The sequence below is a fragment of the Schistocerca gregaria genome, chromosome 7, assembly GCF_023897955.1.
Source record: "Schistocerca gregaria isolate iqSchGreg1 chromosome 7, iqSchGreg1.2, whole genome shotgun sequence".
NCBI lineage: Eukaryota > Metazoa > Arthropoda > Insecta > Orthoptera > Acrididae > Schistocerca > Schistocerca gregaria.
In genome coordinates this window covers 334795372-334822644 of record NC_064926.1, presented here as the reverse complement: position 1 = coordinate 334822644, position 27273 = coordinate 334795372, and the positions used below count along the sequence as shown (strand labels likewise).

At 42.2% G+C, this 27273-nt stretch overlaps 1 long non-coding RNA gene across 1 annotated transcript; it reads left to right on the top strand.

Moving 5' to 3' along the window:
* The first annotated feature begins 364 nt into the window (after positions 1–364).
* Positions 365–26709, top strand: LOC126281740 (uncharacterized). Its single transcript, XR_007551301.1, has 3 exons — positions 365–438; positions 9440–9778; positions 26425–26709. It is a non-coding gene; the product is annotated as an uncharacterized LOC126281740 (long non-coding RNA).
* The last annotated feature ends 564 nt before the right edge of the window (positions 26710–27273 follow it).

The window sequence follows — 27273 nt, the reverse complement described above, 5'->3', positions numbered from 1 at the left end:
GCCAACTGAAATGTCACACGTTTCCCACAAAGAAGAAATAGAACAAAACGTTTGTTGGAATGACATAGCACTGAAGAAACTGCTCGCTTGCTAATTGCGCTAATGCCTGTTCCACACTTTGAATATACTGCCTTCACGACATAGGCCTTATGACTAAATTTTTGCGAGTGGGCCTAATTCTTATGTTTGTTCCGTTGCAAACATACGGATTGTACACGTTCTTTGTTGCCAGAAGTGTAACACTGTGGTTGTCAGGAGGGGCAGTCTTGGCTTTTGTGTCGTGAATAACACTGAGGGCATGACGCATTTCTGTTCTCCTGTTTAGTCGCCTGTTAAGCGAGCTGCTTTCCATTCCGCCGCCGGCGGCCGTGCTGTACGGACGTGCGGAGCGGCTGTTGCGGTGTTTACATCGTCGCTGCGAGCGGCCGGCCCTGTGTGGTGAGTGCGCGCTTTCTGCGTTAGTCATAGTTCACGACCACATTTCTAGAATGATATAATGGATCAGACAACGCGACGCGATACTTTGAAGTTGATTTTCGATCCGAACTACGCCCGACCGAAATCTTACAAAGTTGAGGCATTTATCGAAGAAACTTTTCAGATCAAAGTGGATGAATTGATTGGAATTCACCTGTCGATTGTCAGTCCGACTGTGTTCCTTAAGTTATCCAGTTCTGACAAGTGCGACCAAATTGTAGAAGCATGTGGTGGGGTGGCAAAATTCAAACATTCAGACCGACACGTAGGGCAGGTCACGGTTTCGCTTGCCGGAATGGGAATAAGAACGGTTCGAATCTTTGAGATCCCCTTTGAAATAACGCTCGAGGATATTAACAACAAACTGAGAGACTATGGCGCCATTATCAGCAATGTCGCCGAAAAATGGTCTAGCTTGCACAAGTATCCAGTATTAAATGGAGCCAGGCAAGCTAAGATTGACATGCTGAAACATATCCCGTCGTATCTCTAGATTGGTGGATATAGAGCGATCATCATTTACGATGGCCAGCCGAGAACCTGCTCGGGTTGTGGTTCGACCCAACACGTGCGCGCGCAGTGTGTTCAACGGCGTGTGACGCAAGTGCCGCCTGGGGAGCGAGACCCGCCTAGTCAAATGGACACGCTGCCCGTGACGTACGCCGCCGCACTTCGCTGTGACGTCGCCCCAGACATGAGTTTCGACAGGGCGGTAGTTGCTTATGCCGACGTTCCCGATGGTAACGTAGCCATAGATACTAGGAGCACAGAAGCTACAGGTCCAGCACGCTCACAAGACGAGGAAACTGAAAGGCGTGCAGAACAAGACTAGGCTAAGACGGCAGAAGAAGGCATGTGCGAATCACTCTAAGAAGTCGGGCAACACAAAGAGGATACGTTTGCCACGTCGGAGGATAATGACCAGCAGCCTTCAACTGTTTCACCAAAGAAACGGAAGAAACGTCGAATAGCCCGTCAGGGAGCAGCAGAAATCGCGCCAATTCTGCGTGAAAAGGCGAAACAAATAGGCCAATAACTGGCGGAGACGACACAGGCAACTCCTCTGGAAGATCGAACAACAAAAAAGAAGACTCGAAATGAGGACACTGACCCCGACCGTGGAATCCACATTCAAGACGGTGCAGCTAGTCTGAAGGAGCTTCCACCTGTACCAAACACGTACACGCGGGAAGTTACGTGCACGCGAGACTGGGCGGCTGACATGGAGGAGCAAAGCCGTGATGCAGAGATGGCTGACATACCACAACTTTCAGGACGGACGGCACCAGACCGTTGACAGGATGTGTCCACCCGGCAACAAACCACCATCAAAGACACTCGTGCAGCAGATGATGTTGCCGACTTCTTTTAAGTGGAGCAAGCATCCACTTCCCTTGGCAAACAGTATCCCACCTGACACGGTATAGTCGACATGACGTCCTTGCAGGCGTACAGAATTGCGACCTTGAATATAAATAAAATTAGCAGCACCCTCAATCTGAGAAATCTCCAAGATTTTCTGTACGCCGCTGATATTGACATCTTATTGCTGCAAGAAGTAACGGCCATCCGTTTGGACGACATCACTGGCTACAACGCCGTCATCAATCCTGGCAATGATAATAGCCTCGGTACAGGGATTATGACTAAATAGGGGATCCTACTTACAGACGTGGCGCAACTGCCGAACAGTAGAGGTCTCGCTGTCACGATAAACAACTCCAGGTTTATCAACATATATGCCCCGTCAGGAACCGGAAACAAGCGCCGCAGGGCCGACTTTTTCAAGGAGGACATCGCCCCCCTTTTCGCGGTGCGATTTGAACAAATAATATTTGCGGGTGACTTTAATTGTGTGCTGAGTCTCATAGATCAGACGCCAAATTTTAACAAATCTCTGCAACTGGAGAACATCGTCAGAGACTTCCATCTGTTTGATGCTCGGGAACTACAGCACGGTGATAGGCTAGGTTTCACCTATATCACCAGCCATTCTGCCAGTCGTATCGACAGGATTTACGCAACATCCAATTTAAGGAGACACGTTTTACAGTCCGAGCAATGGCCCACGATTTTCTCTGATCATATCGCGTACATATGTACGGTAAATTTAGAGAAACAAGACACTTACAGGGCGAGAGGTCAGTGGAAGCTAAACGTTACTCATCTTTCGGATCCTGGATGTCACGCCGCCTTCCACACCACTTGGTCAGAATGTGAAAGGAAGTTCCACTTTTACGGTACGGCGCTGAATTGGTGGCTAAACTGCGTGAAGCCCGCAATAATAAAGACAATGAAGACTTACTCCCGTGAAAACGTCGCCTGGCGGAAGCGGACATTAGACTTTTACTTCAGCTGTCTGAGAGACTTGTGCGTTCGGGATGCTACAGTCATAACCAATTATGGGCAAATCAACAGAATAAAAGCAATATTGCTCACCCCGCAGAGACACCATCTCGAAGGCTGTAAAATACGAACGCGTTTGCAGAACGGTACACGAGAAGAAACAACATCGATGTACCACATCCTCCAAGAGAACAAAAGACAAAAACGGAAAATTCTGACGGAACTCAAAACTTCAGACGGGAGACTCTTGACAGATCAAGCTGCAATACGAGACGAGATCCATCGACACTTTAGTGAATTGCTGGCCAATACACAGACAGATGAAACAGCGCAGCAAGCTCTCACTGCTAGGACGACAGAGGGACTCACTCCAGAAGAAGCTGATGCGCTCGCAGCGAGAATAACGGACGAAGACGTCGAAGATGCCATCTCGAGGAGCCCAAAGAACAAATCACCTGGACCAGATGGGCTACCTGCTGAATTTTATCAAACTTTTCGCCAACAAATAATTGATAAATTGACACTAGTATGCAATGAAATAATAAATGCCGACGCTGACCTTCCGAAGGAATTCTGTGAAGGTACAGTGGTCTTAGTCCCCAAAACACCAGGAGGAAAAACCGTGGAGAATCTTCGACTCATAACACTTCTCAATAGTGATTATAAAATCTTCGGCCGTATCATGATGCAAAGGTTCAATTCTGTTATTCGTACAGTCACAGGAGCCTACCAGACAAGTGTGGGAAAGGACAGAACGATATTTCAGACCTCATGCGACTACAGAGACATTATAGCGATATCGGAAGCCTGCAACATTCGCTTTGCTCTGATGTCACTTGACTTTGAAAAAGCTTTTGATAAAGTTAATCATTCGTACCTGCTCCGGTGTATGACATCCATGCACTTCCTCCAGAAAATTATAGTCTCCGTGAAAAACATACTGACGAATAGCACGTCAAGAATCAGTGTCAACGGACAACTAAGTCACCCGATCAATATGCAGAGTTCGGTAAGACAAGGTTGCCCAATGTCCATGACGCTTTTCGCGATTGCGCTTGAACCTCTCTTAGTATCCCTGACTAGGCAACTCCGTGGATTACATATACACGGACAGAAGATCATATGTCAAGCCTACGCGGACGATGTAGGGGTACTTGTGACTGACGAAAGCGAGGTGGAAAGAGTACTTGAAGTTGTGGCGACCTACGAACTGGCGTCAGGAGCTAAACTCAACCGCAATAAATCTGGTATTATGAATCTTGGTCGGGGTATAGAGATCAGAGCCGCTGGACGTATCAACACTGTGGAAAAAATAAAATGCCTTGGAATAGAATATACGAGTAATATCCGCCGCACGGCCGCTCTCAATTATCGAAAATTACTTGCCACATTACAGGCAAGCATAAAACAACACAGCTTGCGTAATTTAAACGTAATACAAAAAGTGCAACAGGCCAATACATACATCACTTCCAAAGTTAACTATGTTGCCCAAGTGCTGCCTCTGCCACGAATCATAGCACACCAAATGCAAGCAGCGCTTGGTTACTTTGTCAGCAGAGGTCAGATATTTAAGGTTTCATATGATACCTTGACGCTACCGACACGCAATGGAGGGCTGCAACTGACAGACATCTACCTTAAAGCGCAAGCGCTATACGTTAGCAAAACTTATAAACAGTGTCAACGATCACCGCGGACCTTCGTGGCTCATCTCTTAAGTGAAAACACCTCAGTGAGCAGAGATCCACCAATCGATGTGCATCACATATCCCACGAGCTGTACCACTATAAACATTTTCTGGTGGAATACAGCTATGTACGCCATAGAATACCGGAGAAGGACATATATTGGGTTAATGAGGTTTACAACACCTTGCTGGAAGGAAAATTGCGCAATCGAATAGAAAACAAGTTTCGGCATTATAATTGGAAAAACATATGGGACAACATATCTGACCCCCATCTACCATCCAATGTGCGATCGACGTGGTACGTCACAGTCAATAGAAAAATCTCAACTAACTCCAAATTGTACGCAATACGTCTGGCACACACACGAAACTGTTCCAGCTGCAATGTCGACACCAAAGAACATCGCTTCGTCTGTGACGATTTGAAAGACGTGTCGAATCTCTTCAGGCATAAACTAGCACATGTGCTCCGTACGTCACCTAACACAATTTCACCGACACACGTCCTTCTGCCTGATGACGTGCCATATCCTAACACTAAAAGGTCAGCCAACTGGCTCAAAGGACTGACAGTCCCTTACATCTCAACGGCTATGACGAAAAGTGAAACAGATTATTGGATGTACCTGATGACAGAACATCAAAAGCTCGAACGACAAAAGAAATACAAAGACAAATACGCAAATTTCTTGAACCGAACATTGTCTTACCGACAGAGCTGAAGAACGATCAAACGACATTTTGTTCAATCTCAGGATTCCTTTTTTTTTTCTTTATGAAATTATCTATTAAGTTTCTCATTCAGTTTACGCCAACAAGGTGGCTATTTCGTTTACCCTTTGCCCTCGTGTCGCAGCGCTAATAGGTTGCTGACGCACACATGAGACGCCAGCAGGCTGAAGTACGCCTGGCTCTCCTATAAAAATCGCTCCCGCACTATGATGGAAGAATGTAGTGGACCTATTTCCTTTCCATAACCCCAAAAGAATGGATTTTATTTACTTGTATACATTTACTTGTATACATTTACTTCACCACTCACCTATCTCGTATGGACCAAACATAGCTCAGAAGCTAGCCGAAGAAGGCACAAATGGCGAGCGGAAGGACGGGCTGTAGGGGAGGAAGGAGGCCCGATGGAAAAAAAAAAAAAAAATAATGGATAAGGCATCGGTCTCCTAAACCGGGGATTGTGGGTTCGAGTCCCAATATAAAAATAATAATAATAATAATAATAATAAAGCAGCATGGAAAGTTGTTTACTCAGCGTGGCGAACACAAGCTGCTGCTGCTGCTGCTGAATGGCCGGTCGCAAAACAAGTGACTCAACCCGATTAATTACTATATACTTATATGGATATGGTGTCTGTTCTTTCGAAAGAACAGACTCTGTATCCATATAAGTATATAGTTCTGGCAATACCGGCCAAGACCTTCTTCTTCTGTGTGGGTGCACACATATTCCCCGAACTCTTACGGAACTTGGTAAGAAAATCTTGCGTGAGTAATGAGTGTGTTGGAGTGGGACACTACGAATGTAGTGTGTGGACATGTAAGGTGATAATGTGGGTTTCTCTGGAGGCGTGCAAGAGATAGTCCCTATAGTCGCACTATCCTCTGTGCCCTCGTTGGCTCAGATGAATAGAACGTCTGCTATGTAAACAAGAGATCCCTGGTTCGAGCCCCGGTCGGGGCACACATTTTCGCTTGTTCGCGTCGATATATGTCAACGCCGTCAGCAGCTGAAGGTATTAATATAATTTTAATGTCGACAAATTACTGGCTGCTCAAATTTATAATCTGGCAGGTCACCTCACTCGTACTGATCTAGTATTTGCAGTACTTGCTGAAATGATGGATCGGACTGTTTCAAAATCTGTTCCCTGAGTTTGACATCAGTTACATTGCACACATTCACATCATGCAACATAACACTGAATATAAAGCACCACAAGCACATCTGAATTTGCATTCCCTCATCATACCCTGCAAATCCTTATCCATTCGCAATAAGTTTGTTCTGACATTTTTTTTTTTTTTAGGATTAGAGAATTGATGCCTAACTGCTATGACATTCACTTGTTGGTCATAACAGTTTGTTAGCGAATCTACAACTTGACCACACGAAACTTTATTCGGAGTGGCATTAGGATATAACTTTCGGATAAGTCTGAATATTGCATTTAGTAACGAGGACAAGATGTAGAGTAGTTTCACAGTACCTGGTATGTTGTGAGCCGTTTCGTGGGCTTCAAACCGTTGCAACCACTTGAGCCATTCCTCTTCTTGTACATGAAACTGGCGAAAAGGTGGTATAGCGCTGAGAGTGGGTGTTGCTTGTGCTGCTTTAGTAGTTTGGTTTGCCGGGAACTGCTGTACCGTGGTTAGCAGTGAGGATATTTGCTGGCTCTGAAAGTGAAACATCTGCATTAGCTGCACTGCATCTAACACTTCCAGCTGTTGCGCCTCAGCAGTGGATGGAATAGGGGTGGGCTTGTTAGAAGAGACAAATGCAAGAAACAGACAAGGCAAGCAAGAAAAATAAGTATAAAAGCGAAGAAAATTTCTGCAACGCCCACCTGAAAACGCCGATTAGCAAAGGAAAGACAACAAAGAATTAAGGCGCCAACAAAACACAAAAGAAAATTCTGTGGCTGCCAGGCACTCTGTGCTTCTTATAACTTGTCGCCAGTGCAGTATCCTGCACTCTCGTCTAGGAAGGTGTTTTCTCGGATTGCTGGACAACAGTCAAGCAATTCATATTAATGGAGTTTTAATACAATAAGTTAAAATAACAATACTTAAATAATTATATTCACAAAGGTGGGTCGCAAGAAAATGGCTACAAGCAAATAATCAATGTCCTTCGGTATATACAATTTCAAAGTAAGCGAAACAAAATATTTCATCAGTCACTACTGTAGTGTTTGTATGACGGTTCATCTTTCACTACGGCCGCAGCTATTTTTTTTTTTTTATTGATTTTCAATTCCCCCCGAAGGGGAGCGGGCTGGCAGCAGCTTAGTACGCTGCTCTACAGCCTACAGACTTTTTGGTAAGAAAATGAAGAAGAAAGGAACAAGGAAAAACAGGCGATAAAATGATGACTTAAAGTGTGAAACGGCGAAAAATGCGGAAAATTAAAACAGAAAGCAAAAGGGGATGGCAATGTCGATAAAATACACTGGAATCGGACAAGTAACATAGTAGACACACAATTAAAAAAACATGGCGACAGTCTGGTTTCTGTTCGCAAGAGATAAAAAAAATCACACCAGCGACAGTATGATGGCTGTTCGCTATTAGTCCCTTAAGACACACCACGGAACACTCACTGGAAAACACACACTGTAAAACACTGCACGAGAAACGGTGGCGCATATACGACACTCCCGAGCCAAAGGCAGATGGGGGGCGGGAGCTGGCGAAAGGGGGAAAAAACAAGGAGGGAGGAGAGGAGAAAAAGAAAGGGGGGTGAACAAAGGAGGGAGAGGACTCATAAGGGGGGAGAGGGGCAGGGCAGACGCGAGAGGGAATAAGAAGAGGCAGTGGAGGGAAATGCAAAAGGAAGGGAGCAGCGAGAGGGGAGGTGGGGAAAAAAGAGGAAGGAAGGGGGAAGAGAGGGAGCCCAGGAAAAGGATAAAGGAAGGGGAGTGAGGATCAGAGTTGATAGGAGGGATAAATGGAGGAAGAGAGGGCATCATCTGGGAGGGGGAGTTAATGAAAGCCACCTTGGGAAAGCAGATGTAGGGTGTAGAGATGGAGGGTAGGGGGGATACAACAGTGAAGATGTGGTACGGGGTGGGGATGAGAGAGGAGAGGAGCAACCAGGGGGTGAGGGGTTCAAGGCGGCGGGAGGTGTAGAGGATGCGGATATGTTCGAGGAATAGGAGCAGATGGGGGAAAGGGATGAGATCATAGAGGATCCGCGTGGGGGACAGGAGGAGCATACGGAAGGCGAGGCGGAGTGCATGACGCTCAAGGATCTGAAGGGACTTATAGAATTTGGGGGGGGGGGGGCAGATATCCATGCAGGACTGGCATAGCAGAGAATGGGGTGGATTAAGGATTTGTAGGTGTGGAGGATGGTAGAGGGGTGCAACCCCCATGTCTGGCCAGAGAGGAGTTTGAGGAGTCGGAGGCGGTGGTGTGCATTGGATTGGATGGAGTGGAGATGTGGGATCCAGGTGGGGTGACGGTCAATGGTGAGGCCAAGGTAGGTGAGGGTGGGGGTGAGGCGGACAGGACGGGTGCAGGCAGTAAGGGAGAATGAAGGCTTTCACGACCGGGTGACATGACTGTTGATGTACTTTCCGGGATGTGAGGTCGTGGTCCAAGAACTTTTTCTGCTCCTTACGTTTCGTCCAGAACTGCGCTGGACTTCCTCAGAGGCGCTGCTCCGCTGAGTCTTGCCGACTCGGCTCCGAATCACTATCACTATGCTCTGCTGTCAGAACTGCCACAGATCCCTGCCTATCCTGGATTACACAGTGGGAGATTCTCCGACTTCTAAGTTTTGTGATGAGAGTTCGACGTTGAGTTACATACAGCCTATTTTTTACTTCGCCATCATTCAGCCGCTTACCATAGGTTGTAACAACAAAGAATCTGTACTGTTGTACACATAAGTAATTCTTTTCATGTGATTTTACAACAAACTTGTGTAATTGATGTTCTGATTTCATTTCTTTTTTGTTTCATGCCATTATGTTAAGAAAACTGTAAATAAGTTTCAATGTAAAAAAGTAAAAGTAAAAGTAAAAGTAAAAGTAAAAGTGAAAAAAAAAGTATTTAGTTTCAATGTGAATATTAAAGTTTATGTCAAATGTCAAGTTATATTGTAATAGAATTGAAATGTAATAAATGTTGAAACTGTTTTAAGAAGTTTAAAATTGTAACTGTGCGTCTTCTCCATAATGTAGGCAGTGTGTTAGGATACCCGGTCTGTCAGGGAGCGGTAAAAGGTGGATGGCAGGCGAGCGCGGTAAAAGGAGCGTGGGCACTGCACGGCACAACGGGCTCAGTAGTAGTAGGAGTTCGGCATTGGTTTGAGCAACACCTTCTGGAGCTTCACTGAGCCTCGGGTATGTTGTTCCAACGCCCAAACAGCAGGGCAAAACTCCATAGGCACTAAATGGAAAAGTATTGCGATGCTAAGAAGAATTAAAGTGCCGATATGTCAAGAGCGATAGCTGTGGTCGTATGTGTGCTCTGTGCCTCGCCATCTCGCCGCCCGCCAACCGCCGCATTGATACAAGCAGGTAGAAACTTTTAGTACTATATTCGTATGGATCAGAGAGTGAGCTGTGTTTGGTTGGTTTAGTAATAACTTAATTTTGCCAAAATATTTCCATAATTTAATTATCCTCACAGCTAACCTTTCCAAACGATGTGCAATCCGAGTGTCCCACAGAAAAATTAAAAATTGTGTTAATAATAATTATTTACAGAACTAGCTATATTAGAATGGTGTATCAAGAAATGTTTTGTTAATGAACCAGTAAATGAATAGCGAAGGTCTAACGAAGTCGAAAGATAACTTCAGTATTGATATAGTAATGAAGTTTATTATTTCCACACAGATTTAAAGGCATTTAAATGAGCAGTAAATAAGATGAAAAGAGTAGTAACTCATACACTGGAAATCTTGAATGATTAATTCATTCATTAATCATTTTTTTTAAATACAGAGATCATAACAGTTTCTGCCCCCCTCTCATTCATTTGAATTCTGAAGTGTTTTAAATTGGTTTGACCAGCAAATATGTTGTTGTTGTTGTGGTCTTCAGTCCTGAGACTGGTTTGATGCAGCTCTCCATGCTACTCTATCCTGTGCAAGCTGCTTCATCTCCCAATACCTACTGCAACATACGCCCTTCTGAATCTGATTGGTGTACTGAACTCTTGGTCTCCCGCTACGATTTTTACCCTCCACGCTGCCCTCCAATACTAAATTGGTGATCCCTTGATGCCTCAAAACATGTCCTACCAACTGATCCCTTCTTCTAGTCAAGTTGTGCCACAAACTTCTCTTCTCCCCAATCCTATTCAACACTTCCTCATCAGTTACGTGATCTACCCATCTAATCTACAGCATTCTTCTGTAGCACCACATTTCGAAAGCTTCTATTCTCTTCTTGTTCAAACTAGTTACTGTCCATGTTTCACTTCAATACGTGGCTACGCTCCAAACCAATACTTTCAGAAACGACTTCCTGATACTTAAATCTATACTCGATGTTAACAAATTTCTCTTCTTCAGAAACGATTTACTTGCCATTGCCAGTCTACATTTTATACCCTCTCTACTTCGATCATCATCAGTTATTTTACTCCCCAAATAGCAAAACTCCTTTACTAGTTTAAGTGTCTCGTTTCCTAATCTAATACACCCAACGTCACACGAGTTAATTCGACTATATTCCATTATCCTCGTTTTGCTTTCGTTGATGTTCATCTTATATCCTCCCTTCAAGACACCATCCATTCCGTTCAACTGCTCTTCCAAATCCGTTGCTGTCTCTGACAGAATTACAATGTCATCGGCAAACCTCAAAGTTTTTATTTCTTCTCCATGGATTTTAATACCTAATCCGAATTTTTCTTTTTTTCCTTCACTGCTTGCTCAATATACAGATAAATAACATCGGGAAGGGGCTACAACCCTGCTTCACTCCCTTTCCAACCACTGCTTCCCTTTCATGCCCCTCGACTATTATAACTGCCATTTGGTTTCTATACAATTTGTAAATAGCCTTTCGCTCCCTATATTTTACCCCTGCCACCTTCAGAATTTGAAAGAGAATATTCCAGTCAGCATTGTCAAAAGCTTTCCCTAAGTCTACAAATGCTAGAAACGTAGGTTTGCCTTTCCTTAGTCTATCTTCTAAGATAAGCCGTAAGGTCAGTATAGCTTCACGTGATCAAATATTTCTACGGCATCCATACTGATCCTCCCCAAGGTTGGCTTCTACCAGTTTTTTCATTCGTCTGTAAAGAATTCGCGTTAGTATTTTGCAGCTGTGACTTATTAAACTGATAGTTCCGTAATTTTCACATCTGTCAACACCTGCTTCCTTTGGGATTGGAATTATTATATTCTTCTTGAAGTCTGAGGGTATTTCGCTTGTCTCATACATCTTGTTCATCAGATGGTAGAGTTTTGTCAGTACTGGCTCTCCCAAGCCCGTCAGTAGTTCTAATGGAATGATGTCTACTCCAGGGGCCTTGTTTCGACTCAGGTCTTTCAGTGCTCTGTCGAACTCTTCACGCAATATCATATTTCCCATTTCATCTTCATCTACATTCTTTTCCATTTCAGTAATATTTCCCTGGAGTACATCGCCCTTGTATAGACCCTCTATATACTCCTTCCACCTTCCTGCTTTCCCCTCTTGGCTTAGAACTGGGTTTCCATCTGAGCTCTTGATGTTCATGCATGTGGTTCTCTTTTCTCCAAAGGTCTCTTTAATTTTCCTGTAGGCAGTATCTACCTTACCCCTAGTGAGATAAGCTTCTACATCCTTACATTTATCCTCTAGCCATCCCTGCTTAGCCATTTTTCTCTTCCTGTCGATCTCATTTTTGAGACGCTTGTATTCCTTTTTGCCTGCTTCATTTACTGCATTTTTATATTTTCTCCTTTCGTCAATTAAATTTATTATTTCTTCTGTTACCCAAGGATTTCTACTAGTCCTCGTCTTTTTACCTACTTGATCCTCTGCTGCCTTCACTACATCATCCCTCAAAGCTACCCTTTCTTCATCTACTGTATTTCTTTCCCCCATTCCTGCCATTTGTTCCCTTACGCTCTCCCTGAAACTCTATACAACCTCTGGTTTAGTCAGTTTATCCATGTCCTACCTCCTTAAATTCCCACCTTTTTGCAGTTTCTTCAGTTCTAATCTACAGTTCATATCCAATAGATTGTGGTCAGAGTCCACATCTGTCCCTGGGAATGTCTTACAATTTAAAAACTGGTTCCTAAATCTCTGTCTTACCATTATATATTTTATCTGATACCTTTTAGTATCTCCAGGGTTTTCGTCCATGTATACAATCTTCTTTCATGATTCTTGAACCAAGTGTTAGCTATGATTAAGTTATGCTCTGCACAAAATTCTACATGGCGGCTTCGTCTTTCATTTCTTACCCCCAATCCATATTCACCTACTACGTTTCCTTCTCTCCCTTTTCCTACTACCGAATTCCAGTCACCCACGACTATTAAATTTTCGTCTCCCTTCACTATATGAATAATTTCTTTTATTTCATCATACATTTCTTCAATTTCTTCGTCATCTTCAGAGCTAGTTGGCATATTAACTTATACTACTGTAGTAGGTGTGGGCGTCGTGTTTATCTTGGTCACAATAATGCGTTCACTATGCTGTTTGTAGTAGCTTACCAGGATTCCTATGTTTTTTATTCATTATTAAACCTACTCCTGGGTTACCTCTATTTGACTTTGTATTTATAACCCTGTATTCAGCTGACCAAAAGTCTTGTTCCTCCTGCCAGGGAACTTCACTAATTCCCACTATATCTAACTTTAACATATCCATTTCCCTTTTTAAATTTTGTAACCTACCTGCCCGATAAGGGATCTGACATTCCACGCTCCGATCCGTAGAACGCCACTTTTTTTTCTCCTAATAACGACGTCCTGTTGAGTAGTCCCCTCCCGGAGATCTGAATGGGGGACTATTTTACCTCCGGAATATTTTACCCAAGAGGACGCCATCATCATTAACCATACAGTAAAGCTGCATGCCCTTGGGAAAAATTGCGGCTGTAGTTTCCCCTTGCTTTCAACCGTTCGCAGTACCAGCACAGCAAGGCCGTTTTGGTTAGTGTTACAAGACCAGATCAATCAATCATCCAGGCTGTTTCCCCTGCAACTACTGAAAAGGCTGCTGCCCCTCTTCAAGAACCACGCGGCCTCTCAACAGATACCCCTCCGTTGTGGTTGCACCTACGGTACGGCTATCTGTATCGCTGAGGAACGCAAGTCTCCCCACCAACGGCAAGGTCCATGGTTCATGGGGGGGGGGGGGGGGGCAGCAAATATAAAAGTCAAAATTTATCCGTGTTTTGTCTTTATCAAAACTGACATTTTGTGTGTGGCGTGAAAGTACAGTTTCTAGAGTAACCTATGCCAGATTTTAATCAGATTAATTGACAGTATGAAGTTTTGCAGTAAACGTTATAGTGTAGTGTTACGTATTCGTTATTTTTCATATCAGTACAGAATGAGGAACTATCAGTTCAATAGATTTTCTGGTTCTAAAATTTAACTATATTATGCAGTGTTACAACTTGTTGTTTTGCATGAATGTATACCAACTTGTACAGGGGAGAAACTCAGTTAATGCCTAACTAGGCTGGCGATCGTATTATTGTCACATTGCTTTTGATCCATCCTGACGTGTAATTGCGTTTCGAACTTACTTGACGGATCATTGTTATTACAGGTTGGATGCAAGACTGATTTGCCACCATTCAGGTACACGCGGTCGATATCTATGGGATATCCTTTCTAATAAGGTGAATCCCGCTCACTTACCATAGCACGTTCTTTAACGAGTACTGTGTCAGGGATTACAAGGTGTTCACGACGGTAGTGAGCCAATAGGCTTAACCGTTTTAGATATTCTCGTTTCCATCCGCAGCGCCACAATAGTGAGCCTTTGGTCAAAACCACTTATATTAGTGAATTTCCGTAATTGGGGCCCGTAATTACGTTACAATGTCTGCCCATTCATCTCTCTTCCGCTTACATTCTTTTCTTCCTGCAGAACGTGCCCGCAACACCACAAGGAGGAATTGAACCTCCGGTGGGCAGTAGTCATAATGTTTTGGCTCATAAGGGTACGTGGAAATGTAGTGTGTGTGTGTGTGTGTGTGTGTGAGAGAGAGAGAGAGAGAGAGAGAGAGAGAGCAGAGGACAAATAGGGAGGTGCGGAACATGGTCAGTTCGATTGAAGAAAGAAGAGAGTATGTCTGATGAAATATCTGAAACTATATCGATTATGTGGTGAAGGAATAGATCATTTGGAGAGAACTACAGAACAGATATGTCGTACAAAAATTATGAAATAAGATGTTATTTGTTTTTAGAGCCTCAGTGATTTTGAATAGTCACGTAGACCATCAAATTATTATAATGACAGTATTTGTCGCGTTTATTTTCGAAGCAGCGCCTCAAATGTAAAGGCAGTTATGTTACTAACAGCAGTACGTATCTCTTGAGTATAAAACAAGCTGAGAAAATATATTAAACGTAATTAGTACATTCCTGGGAAGATCTTCCGAATTCTTTAATTACTATGGAAAATAGGAAGACCTCTGCCAAACAAATGTTGACCGAATTGTCAGTTTATTACCTGCATCTGACAACAGCAGAAATTTACCAAATTTGTTATTTCAGTTTTATGTTTTCTAATACATGTTATGAATATTGCATTACCAGAACACTTCACTGCACTACTTACACATTCCTATATGTAATGATACGGCTCGTATCTACTGTCGGACGCGCAGCTAGGACGACACAGTACAAAAGTAGAACAGGGCACAAATGATTAAAGACGCCTCTTCCGTATTCGTACCCTTTGTGGCTGTTTGGAGCCTTCTGGTGGATTCATAAATTTTCGCTGCCCACCCTCTGGTTGTTTTACCCGTTCTCGCCAGCTGCAGAGCCCTGCAACCCCCCTCCGGGGACTGAGAAGAAAAACCGGGCTCAATGAACTATATTAAAGATTCATGCTGCCGCGCCGAAGGCCCAAAGGAATGTATAATAAAGTGTCAGCACTGGATTAAAGGGAGATCAAAGGGCCAGTGGGCCTCTTGTGAATTAGGACTGAGGTCTGTGTAACACACACAGCACGACCGCAGTTCTTATGAATACTGCAAGCTTCACGGCCAAGTCTTTGCGGGGGAATTATGCAAAACCTTTGCTTTTTGCTATTTTTTCCACAACTCAATAAAGAATACCTCGTTGTCTCTTATTTGCAGGGATTTTTTCTTGCACCAAACGGGTGTCAGCCTATTAAGCCAAGTTCCATTTTTACTTCTGTAAAACAACACCGGTGTACTTATATCTCAATCAACACATTATTTAATTCGAAAGAGAATATGATGTGAATTTCCAGTTTTGCCAAATCATTACACCGTCATTCATCCTCGAAGCATTTATAAAGTGTAGAACAGAATGCATAAACGAGAGCTAACGCTCCATAATCCTTAGTGACACTTTGGTATCCCACCGGAAAAAGCTACGAAGATTAATGTAGCCCACAGTACGTTGGTAAAGATAAATGAAAGCACAAAGTAGATTTTCAGTAACAGAAATGATCTGTCACCAATCATCCTGCACCAAAATTTAGTTTAATACTGTTTTATTTGCGTCACCCCGGATTAAGAACGTAACACTTCCCATCATGTAAATATAAATCTTTTTAGCACATAGTTTCACCCATTCTCAATAGAGTGCGTTCAGTGTCTTAGACTGACCGAAAAAATTCTAAAATCTTTTTTTGTTTATCTATCGAGAAGAAAGCACAGTCACCTGAGACACTTACGAAATGACATTAGTAGAGGGGATACAGAGAACAGCAGCGCGTTTCGTTATTGCGTTATATAGTAAATGCGAGAGTGTAACGAGGCGCTTATTATACTACAGTTGCAGGCACTATAAGACTGCCATTGTGCATCGTAGAGAGTTATGCTGTTAAAATTTTATGAACGTACGCTCCAAAGAAAGACAAGAGGAACAAAAATTGTATCTGATGAAATGACTGACGAGGTAATACTCAAAATTCGAGCTCATACGCATGCATTTTCAAACATAGTTTTCGAATGGAAATCCAAGGCAAAATGACAGTCTTACACTAAATATCTGTCATAACAAACATTGTTCAAATGGCTCTGAGCACTATGGGACTTAACATCTGAGGTCATCAGTCCCCTAGAACTTAGAACTACTTAAACCTAACTAACCTAAGGACATCACACACATCCATGCCCGAGGCAGGATTCGAACCTGCGACCGTAGCGGTCGCGCGGTTCCAGACTGAAGCGCCTAGAACCGCTCGGCCACCAGCTGCCGCCGTCATAACAGAGACATCTACGCGATGTAGTTGCAGATTCTTTAGAATAAAATTTGTAATGACAGAGTTAATTCAAGACATTAACACAGATATAATAAACACACTTTCAAAATATATAGGCACAACATCACTTTGTTTATTTAATTTGTACGTTTCATATCGCAGTTCTTTGTGAAGTATTTCGATATATACGCAGACGTTCTGTAAAAGTAACAACTGAGGTCATCTGTTAGAGGGACGAGGGAGTGTAAAGACCTTTTTCACGTTTGGCCACTGCAAAGATGTAATTTTGGTTCGAATTAGTAATAAGACATTTCTCATAAAATCTAAAGTAACTTGTAAAAAGTATAATGTATACCATGAAATCAAATATACGTGTAAATATATATTACTAAACCCGGAACCATATATAATAGTTTCAGATTGCAGCCCTTAGCGACTTTCAAAAATGTTGTCTATGATTTCAAAATTTTATGAAACATTTTCTCGCTAGCAATTTCTTACCCACTCCCCCTCCCACTACAAAACGATAAAGGAAAAGCAGTTTACTGCTTAGCACATTTTCCCTGTTTAAAACTTAGACTTAAAAATCAGGCATGACGTTTTAGAGGTACAACTTTTTTTTGTTTCGTTATTTGGCAATTTGATATTTCTTTCTTGTCTTACGTCTTTACTACCGGCGCTTGTCCCTCCACATTTTGCAGATAGTTTCACATATATCACTGAATGTGCTTGAAAAATTATATCGTTGTAAGAGACGTAGTTTAAGAGACATTGACATCATAACAATTTAGAGGCATAAAATCTTTTGCTTAACACTTTGACCACCATCGGGACGTATGTGTCACACGATAGGTTATGAGAGAACCAACAGAAATTCGTTGCATGTTTATGAATCAGTATCCCACTGGTAAAGGCATGTTAGCGGAGTACACATAATTACAGACTGCACCTGTTTATTGTGCTGTCTTCAAGTTTCGTTGCTAACCTCGTCTCCGTATTGTCACAACGAATTAGTTCGCATCTGCAGATAGGCAACCCAGTTACCTGATTCACGAAGCGGGTTGCTTTCGCGCCTTCCAGGCCACACTGTGTCAACGTCTTGCACTCAGGAACTTAAGCTTGTCACATCACAAATGAAGCCCATATTGAGCACCTGTAGTGCAATTTACAAACTTCGAGAGATGCTTCGACCACCGATCTACGTCTGTTTTCTGCATGTGTTGTAGTTTTTCGCAGTCGGCTTCTGAAAGCGTGGTGGAACTTATGCATAATCCTCTATGTCCTACCCCATCCCCAATTCTCTTAGAAAACCAAACGATGTGAAATATTCTTTTCATGTTGTTACTTCTAACTAAAACCTTAATTGAAATAATCATACATTAATGTTTTTTTAAGTGAAATTGAAAGACTGATGCTTAAAATGTCGAGCAATAAAACTTTATCATCAGGCAATGAATTTTAATTTATTGCTTCATTACTACTGACTCTGTTCGCTGCACATTTTACAGATACTATCTGCATACACTACTGCACATGCCTGCAAAATTATATCATTGTACGACACATAGTTCAGCCATAAATAACGAGATACGCGAAAAACTATGGTTAAAAAAAACAGGGAGGGAATTACCCTTACTATATTCATCCAGTGTTTGATAGTGAGAGCACTTAGAGACTTCCAACTGACTTCAAGCATATTTCAAGCCTTTTCTAGATTTGTTCTCTCTTACATGCTTAGAGTAAAAAATTTAACACATTAATTCACTTGTAAAGTCACCAAACGTGTGAAGCTCTTTTATACACGGGAGTTCGATTATGTAAGGACTGGGGACTTACTGGGAATTTTGCTAACATATCAAACAGAATTGTACAGGGTAGGCCAAGGAGTTTAATATGGTAAGTACACAATATTACTCTAGAGAGTAACTGAGTTGTGTAGTTTGGCCTCCCACTATATACTAAATATACATGACATTCATTTAGAATTAATGTATACCTATTTCATTACTGGAGACTAACTTTGCACTAAATCCATTTTTTGAAACAGAGTAAGGGTCTTGTATGAATTCATAATATGAGGGCTATTTAGAAAGTAGGGAACGTTTCCGACTGACGCCGCTAGGCGCGCGACGATCGCATATATTTTCGTATGTTCGTGCTCGGCAGCTCAGTCGGCACCCATCTGTGACAGCGGGAACGTCTCTGCGCGTCTGGTATTTTCGATATTCAAATTTGAAATGTGCGCTGCAATCGAAAATCCCACCAGTTGTGAGGTGCAGTCAGTGATACGGTTTTTGTTGTGCAAAAAACCTTAAACCTGTAGACATTTATCGTGAACTCTACGAAGTGTACGGAAACAACGTAATGGGTGAATGTTCCGTTTGGAAATGGTGCATTCGGTTTAAAAATGGCCGAACCAACGTTCATGATGAAGAGAAAAGTAAACGCCCGAGCATTGTGACTGATGATCTTGTCGCTAAAGTTGAAGAAACGATTCGTTAAAACCGGCGCTTTAATATAACGGAGCTTTCACTTTCTTATCCACAAGTTACACGGACTTAGTTGTTTGAAATTGTCACTCAAAAGCTAGGCTACCACAAATTTTGTGCACGATGTGTGACCAAAATGCTTACAGAGCACCATAAAGAACAGGGAATGGGGACAACGTTGACATTTCTGGAGGCCTACCACAAACATGGCGATTCATTACCGGTGCGAATCGTAACCGGTGACAAGACTTTGGTGAAACACGTCAATTGCGAGACAAAATTACAGTCCATGAAGGGGGGCACACATGGTGCCCCCAAAAACCAAGAAAATGTTTGCAAACCTTGTCAGCAAGGAAGTTGATGGCGACAGTGTTTCGGGAGAGGCAAGGTGTGTTTCTTATTGATTTTCTCGAACGTGGAGCAACCATAAATTCTGCCAGGTATTTTCAAACTTTGCAAGGCCTTAGAAGAGCAGTTCAAACAAATGCCGAGGAAAGCTGACGTCAAAAATTTTGTTTTTGCACGACAAAGCCCGACCTCACATGGCAAACCACACTAAAGAACTCCTTAACTCATTCAAATGGGAAATTTTCGCTCATCCGCCCTCCAGCCCCGATCTTGCACTTGTTTCCCAAAATGAAGAACTGGCTTGCAACGCACCTATTTGATGACGACGCGGAACTCCAGGCGGGCGTAACTAGGTGGCTGAAGTCTCAGGCGGCAGAATTCTCCGACGAAGTTCTTTCAAAGCTTGTCCACCGGTACGATAAGTGCCTCAATGTGTTTGGTGACTATGTGGAAAAGTAGTATGTCAGTCGCTCTTTCAGATGTATTTAATAAAGTGTATTTCTTGTACTTTTTTTTAATGCCAAAGCGTTTTCAACTTTCTGAATAGCCCTCTTTCTGAAAGTTAAGTTTTCATGTGTTCAGTGAACAGTCTTATAGCGTATTTAACTCTTACTTGATTTCTCCGGTTCCGTCTTCTTCTTCTTGGCTGCTGGAAAATACTGTTTCCTGGAAGTAGTGTTATGTGTTCATCAAATTAGGAAAAGCACTTTAATTACTCTTAAGACGGCAGGGAACACGTACGGTGCATATACATTATTCAGTGGAAAGTGCACGATAGCTGTCGATATTAGTTGTGTTGTGGTAGAACAAGTAACCCAGATGAAAGAATTCTACTCTCAAATGAGATTAAGAAAGGGTTTGCAGGTTTTATCTATGATTCATTCTCCCTTGATTCTTGCGATCTTAAGCTACACCTATGTGAAATAACCGGGTATACAGAACCTCATGAATTAAGAGCATTCATTAGAACACAAATCACCGACTTTACTTTCACTAAATCTGTCTACAGGCGGATCTTTTCGTTTAATGTAATTTTCACTTACAATATGACCATTATACAACAATTACTTCTGATATTACATTCATACATACATAGCTACGTCTTCCGAGATAGGTACGAAGTAGAAAAAATACAGTCCTTCCTTTTTATCAATGTTCACATTTTCTAAGATTAATTATATTGTTTTTCCAAGGAGCACTTCACCCACGCTAGTCCTTTTCTTCACTGCATCGTTAATCTCTGGCGCAGCGCTTGCTGCAGTTTCGACACTTAGCTTTACGTTGGAAAGTAACAGTATCTGTGGCTGGCAATCGGTGCGTGTGTGTGAGTGAAGCAGTGCGCGGCGATATAGTTGTGTACGGTGTGGTGTTTGGAGAGAAGCATATGAATTAATGTGTTTTTATTGTTAGTCCTATGAGACTTCGGAAGAAGGGAAAAATGACGATGAACTGGTTAACACAAAAACTGTAACGGAAAGACTGTGGGAGAAAATTAGAAAAAGTCACTCTGTCACTTAATTCACGACGTCCACTGCAACAGTTCAAGTACGTTCAATAATACGTTGTAATGCGTAGCCTCTCAGCGATTCTTTTTCGTATTTGTTTTGATATTGAGTAACTAAAATTCAGTGTAATGAGCACTCTTTTTTGTTAAATATATTTATAACGTATCATCAAAAAGCAGTTGTAATCATTACTTGAAATGAAAGATGAAGTTGAGATAGTTATTGTTTTGGCAGTAATGTTGTGTGAAGTCGTTCCACGAAAACCTTTTTGATAATGAAGGATATCCACAAATTATCCTTGCAAATGAAGATTTTCTTAACTTTAAAATAATGCTAGATATTAGCAAATGCCTTTCAGTGTGTGGTAACTCATAAGACAATTTACCCTCCAGGTGACCCTATTTTGATGGGAAATTTAACTTGTAAACCTGTTTGCATACGGTCGTCACAGGAGAAAGCTCAGTGTGTGTAGTGGTACATACAGACGACGTCCGATACAAAAGTGCAACGAAGTTTTCTAACACGATATGCATATGAACAACGAATTATGCGGGCCTGGCATACGTCATTTATGAAAACGGGTAGAATTTTCCATCAAAAGAGGGCAGGTCGCACATCTGTTTCAGACTCCAACGTAGACGAGGTACGGTACGCATTTACAAGGAGTTCGACAAAATCGGTGCGAATAGCGGCCAGAGTTGGAAATGAGACGATCAACAATGCACAGTGTCTTCAATAAGACGTTACGGCTATATCAAATGGTTCAGATGGCTCTGAGCACTGCGGGACTTAACATCTGAGGTCATCAGTCCCATAGACTTAGAACTACTTAAACCTAACTAACCTAAGGACATCACACACATCCATGACCGAGGCAGGATTCGGACATGCGACCGTATTAGCAGCACGGTTCCGGACTGAAGCGCCTAGAACCGCTCGGCTACAACGGCCGGCACGGATATATCCCTACGAGGAGCAGTTACTACAGAAATTAAAGCTTACAGAGTAACCTGAGGGCGAATAGTTTGCAGAGGATATGCTAGGCATCATTGACACAAAGAATGACTTTTTGGAAAAGATATTTCTTCCGATAAGACAACTCTCACCTATCCGGCAAACTGAATCTTCATAACATTGGTATATTTGGTTTACAGCATCCTCATGTTAGACGCAAATGGAAAGAGACAGTTTCAAGGTCATTGTTTGTTGCAGAGTGATGCACAATTGCATCATTGCTCCATTGTTTTTCATCGCGTCTAGAAGAGTTTGCTGTTCCACAGTTGGAACACCTGAAACTTGACGTCATATTCCCGCAGGATGGAACTTCACCCCACTGAGACTTAAAAGTCCATCAATTTCTAGATGGAAGGTTTCCGGATAGGTAGACTGAACGAGGTGGGTCAATTCGAATGTCACCACAATCTCCCAACCTCACACCGCTACACCTATTCAGGAACGTTTGTAAGAGACCTGGCGGACCAAGGTTAGCGACCTGCAGGACTTGAAGGCTTGCATTCATGACGCATTTGGACAGGTCACAGTCGAGATCTTGAATCATAAGTGGAGAGAAACGATATTCCAACTAGATGTTATTCGTGCCACTTGGTGTCTACGCACTGATGAGTATGAATGAGGAAACAGAACTTTGTGAGTTACTTTATCACATGATGAATACCATTTGTTAATATCAAGCATAATTTAAACCAATTAAAACCTTAAGTTGTAGATATATTTTATGGACACCCCGTACTTCAAATGCCAATAAAGTAAGATTTGACAGCTGCACGATATTATTTGCGGTACGGCCAATGCTGTTTAATACGTGACTAGTAAGGTAGTTTGCATGAGTGGGTGTAAAGATTCTTAATTATTCTTAGTATTATTTCTAACATCCTCTCCCCATGCACCATGGACCTTGACGTAGGTGGGGAGGCTTGCGTGCCTCAGCGATACAGATAGCCGTACCGTAGGTGCAACCACAACGGAGGGGTATCTGTTGAGAGGCCACACAAACGTGTGGTTCCTGAAGAGGGGCAAGAGCCTTTTCAGTGGTTGCAGGGGCAACAGTCTGGATGATTGACTGATCTGGCCTTGTAACACTAACCAAAACGGCCTTGCTGTTGTGGTACTGTGAACGACTGAAAGCAAGGGGAAACTACAGCCGTAATTTTTCCCGAGGGAATGCAACTTTAGTGTATGGTTAAATGATAATTGCGTTCTCTTGGGTAAAATATTCCGGAGGTAAAATAGTCCCCCATTTGGATCTCTGGGCGGGGACTACTCAAGAGGACGTCGTTATCAGGAGAAAAAAAAAAAAACTGGCGTTCTACGGATCGGAGCGTGGAATGTCAGATCCTTTATCGGGCAGGTAAAATTTAAAAAGGGAAATAGATAGGTTAAAGTTAGATATAGTAGGAATTAGTGAAGTTCGCTGGGAGGAGGAACAAGACTTTTGGTCAGCCGAATACACGATTATAAATACAAAATCGAATAGGGGTAATGCAGGAGTAGGTTAAATAATGAATAAAAAATAGGAGTGCGGGTAAGCTACTAGAAACAGCATTGTCAACGTATTACAATTGCCAAGACAGACACGAAGGCCATGCATACTTCAGTAGTACAATTTTATATGCCAACTAGCTCTGAAGATGACGAAGAAATGGAAGAAATGCATGATGAGATAAAAGAAATTATTCAGTTGGTGAAGGGAGACGAAAATTTAATAGTCATGGGTGACTGAAATTCGACAGTAGGAAAAGGGAAAGTAGGAAACACTGTAGGTGAATATAGAATATGGCGAAGAAATTAAAGAGGAAGCCGTCTGGTATAATTTTGCACAGAGCATAACTTAATCATAGCTAACGGTTGGTTCAAGAATCATAAAAGAAGGTTGTATACATGGAAGAATCCTTGAGATACTAAAAGGTGATAGATTATATAATGGTAAGACAGAGATTTAGGAATCAGGTTTTAAACTGTAGGACATTTCCAGGGGTAGATGTGGACTCTGACCACAATCTATTGGTTTTGAACTGTAGATTAAAACTGAAGAAATTGCAAATTTAAGGAGAATTTAAGAAGATTTTAAGGAGAATTTTAAGAGAATTTAAGGAGATGGGACCTGGATAAACTGACTAAACCAGAGGTTGTACAAAGTTTCAGGGACAGCATAAGGGAACAATTGATAGAAAGGGGGGAGAGAAATACAGTAGAAGACGAATGGGTAGCTCTGAGGGATGAAATAGTGACGGGAGCAGAGGATCAAGTAGGTCGAAAGACAAGGGCTAGTAGAAATCCTTGGGTAACAGAAGAAATATTGAATTTAATTTATGAAAGGATAATGTACATATAAAATGCAATAAATGAAGCAGGTGAAAAGGAATACAAACGTCTCAAAAATGAGATCGGCAGGAAGTGCAAAATGACTAAGCAGGGATGGCTAGAGGACAAATGTAAGGATGTAGAGGCTTATCTTACTAGGGGTAAGATAGATGCAGCCTACAGGAAAATTAAAGAGGGCTTTGGAGAAAAGAGAGCCACTTGCAAGCAAAGAGGGGAAAGCAGAAAGGTGGAAGGAGTATATAGTGGGTCTATACAAGGGCGATGACAGTGTTTGAATTATCACCTCAAAGAAAAAAAAATTCTACGATCATTAAACAATGTGATGATCTTAGTCCCTGTCTACACTAACAACCTGCAAAGGCAGCTGCCAGAGACAACTGATTTGGCAGAGATCTTGGTTGCAACAGCCTGCACTTTGGTATTTCGCGAATCATTCTTACTTTGAAATATCAGCGCCATTCGGGTAATGGCTGTCAAAATTGTTTCTCCACCCGAAGGTAGATCTAAAGGCCAGAGGGCAATGCATGACAGGTAAGGTCGTTTGCATCAATGTGTGTGTGTGTGTGTGTGTGTGTGTGTGTGTGTGTGTGTGTGTGTGTGTGTGTGTGTGTGTGCAGGTGCTTAATAATTATTATTATTTCAATTGTCATTAACATTATTAGCAGTGTGCCTTATTTTTGTTATATAAGTTAATGGTACTGTACTTCAGCATAATACCGGGCGGTTAAAAAAATTTGTAGCACACAGCAGCAGGATGGGCGACTGTGTTCTGTGCAGAATGGGTTGAGGCGCTGTCATGGAGAAAGGAAATAAAACCTGGACAATTGTCCACCCACAACGCCTTGAAACCCTAGAATAATCTTGCCACGAGATATCGGTAGTATAATCCTGTGATTGGTTGCCTTTTCCGAGCACAATTTCTTATCATCATATCACAGCAGTCCCAAACAAACACTCAGCATTACCTTTCCCTGATGATGTTTGGTTCTGCACCTTCATTGGTGTTGATGTGTCCTCATGTTTGGTTCAAATGGCTCTGAGCAAAAAGAAAAAAATGGTTCAAATGACTCTGAGCACTATGGGACTTAACATCTGTGGTCATCAGTCTCCTAGAACTTAGAACTACTTAAACCTAACCAACCTAAGGACATCACACACATCGATGCCCGAGGCATGTAGCCAAAGAACACATCTGGGTTTGTCTAATCCCACTGTAACATTTCCGCTGCTGTCTTAACTGGGCAGGGTTTTTGTAATGACATGGGCGATGTGGAACGCAGCGGACGAAAAGAAGGTGTCGGGGCACCAATGTAATATTCAAAATGTCGTAAAAGATGTTGAAAATTGGCATGTGAATGATTTTCACTTTTTCTACTATTGCCTCGGTAATGATACGGAGGGCTCCGCGAACCAGAGACACTATTTATGTTGCAATTCCCAGTTCTCCGTAGAGGACCTCCCACTTCGTTCTTTGGGTTTCACACTCTCTTGTCTCCGGTGGAAGTGTCTCTACCAACTGTCTGCAGTATCATACGATAGGGACTACTGCTGCACTGTTCCCCTTGAAAGGCAGAAAAGGAATTACCGCACGATACTCCACTTTAACAATGATCTGCACCGTTTTGTTTTCAGCCCTCTAGCAGCGTGATACGGTATCTTGGCGCCAGAATTTGAACATGTATCAAGAATGTAGACATATAAATGTAAACAACAAAAATAATTACTAAACTTTTTTTCGAGTTGGTGATTAAAACTTAATGACTGCTCCTCGTAGTTGCTACGCCTTGTTAAAACATTCACATAGGCTATACGCGAAACTGCTCGAAAACGCGCGCTGTTTTTCTTGTGTGTTTAAATGTGTGTGTGTGTGTGTGTGTGTGTGTGTGTGTGTGTGTGTGTGTGCAACAGAGAGAGAGAGAGAGAGAGAGAGAGAGAGAGAGAGAGAGAGAGAGGAGAGAGAGAGAGCGGAGAGTGAAATGGCGAGAGACAGATATACTAGCAGCGAGATCACCTGTGAACTACCCCTGCCTTTTTATGTAACTTGATATAAATATCTCTCTGTTTCAGTCAGTATACGTGTATTTGATCGTTCAACGATATCTCTTTTCAGCGACAGCAGAAGATTCACTGCAGGGGTGGCCAACCCACTGTCCGATGCCGCCCAAAGCAAGGATCAGTGAGACCTTAGAAGTGAGCATCCATCACGGGCAAAAAAATTAAAAAAGGAACCTGTTATGTAACGATAGATTAAATATTTTCAGCGTGAAACTCCTACTACTCGATGTCATTCTCTCATTGGTCCATATCGCTCTAAACATTGCCGCCCGTGGTGTACTTGAATCTCCTGGTCTCGTTCTTATAACTGGCTAATCCGTCAGACGCGCTGGTCTGTTATCTTACGGCTACTTCAGTTGCAACTGCGAAACTAGACATTGTAGGACATATAACGAAATTAAATTATGTAAATCTGAAGAAATTCTGTATTATTTACATTCTATTGTGGAAGTAAGTCACCTCCAATTACAGAAATTCCTCCGCAGTCTGGATGCCGAGTACGGTGATATTGTACATTTTACAGAAGAACTGTGTCTCAATAGAGAACAAACGTTAAAAAGATTTTAAAGCATAGTCTATGAAACCACAAAGTCAATAACAAAATCGGTGCCTGAATATGACAATGTCACCTGGGTGATCGGTTTAGTATTTTTTGTAGGTTTGACTATTCATTTAGGTGACTCAAATAGACGTCTTCAAGGCAGAAGCTTACTTATCACTATAGTGTTTCAGACAAAAAACGCGTTCCAAACGAAAGTGAAACTATAGTGAGGATCCGTAAATGGAATAAATTATTTTAATTTGAACACGTTGGCCATACATAACACTAAGGACGGGATGGAATACACGGCCATATATCTCGATTTGATGAAACAATTTGAAAATTGATTTCAGGATTTTCGAA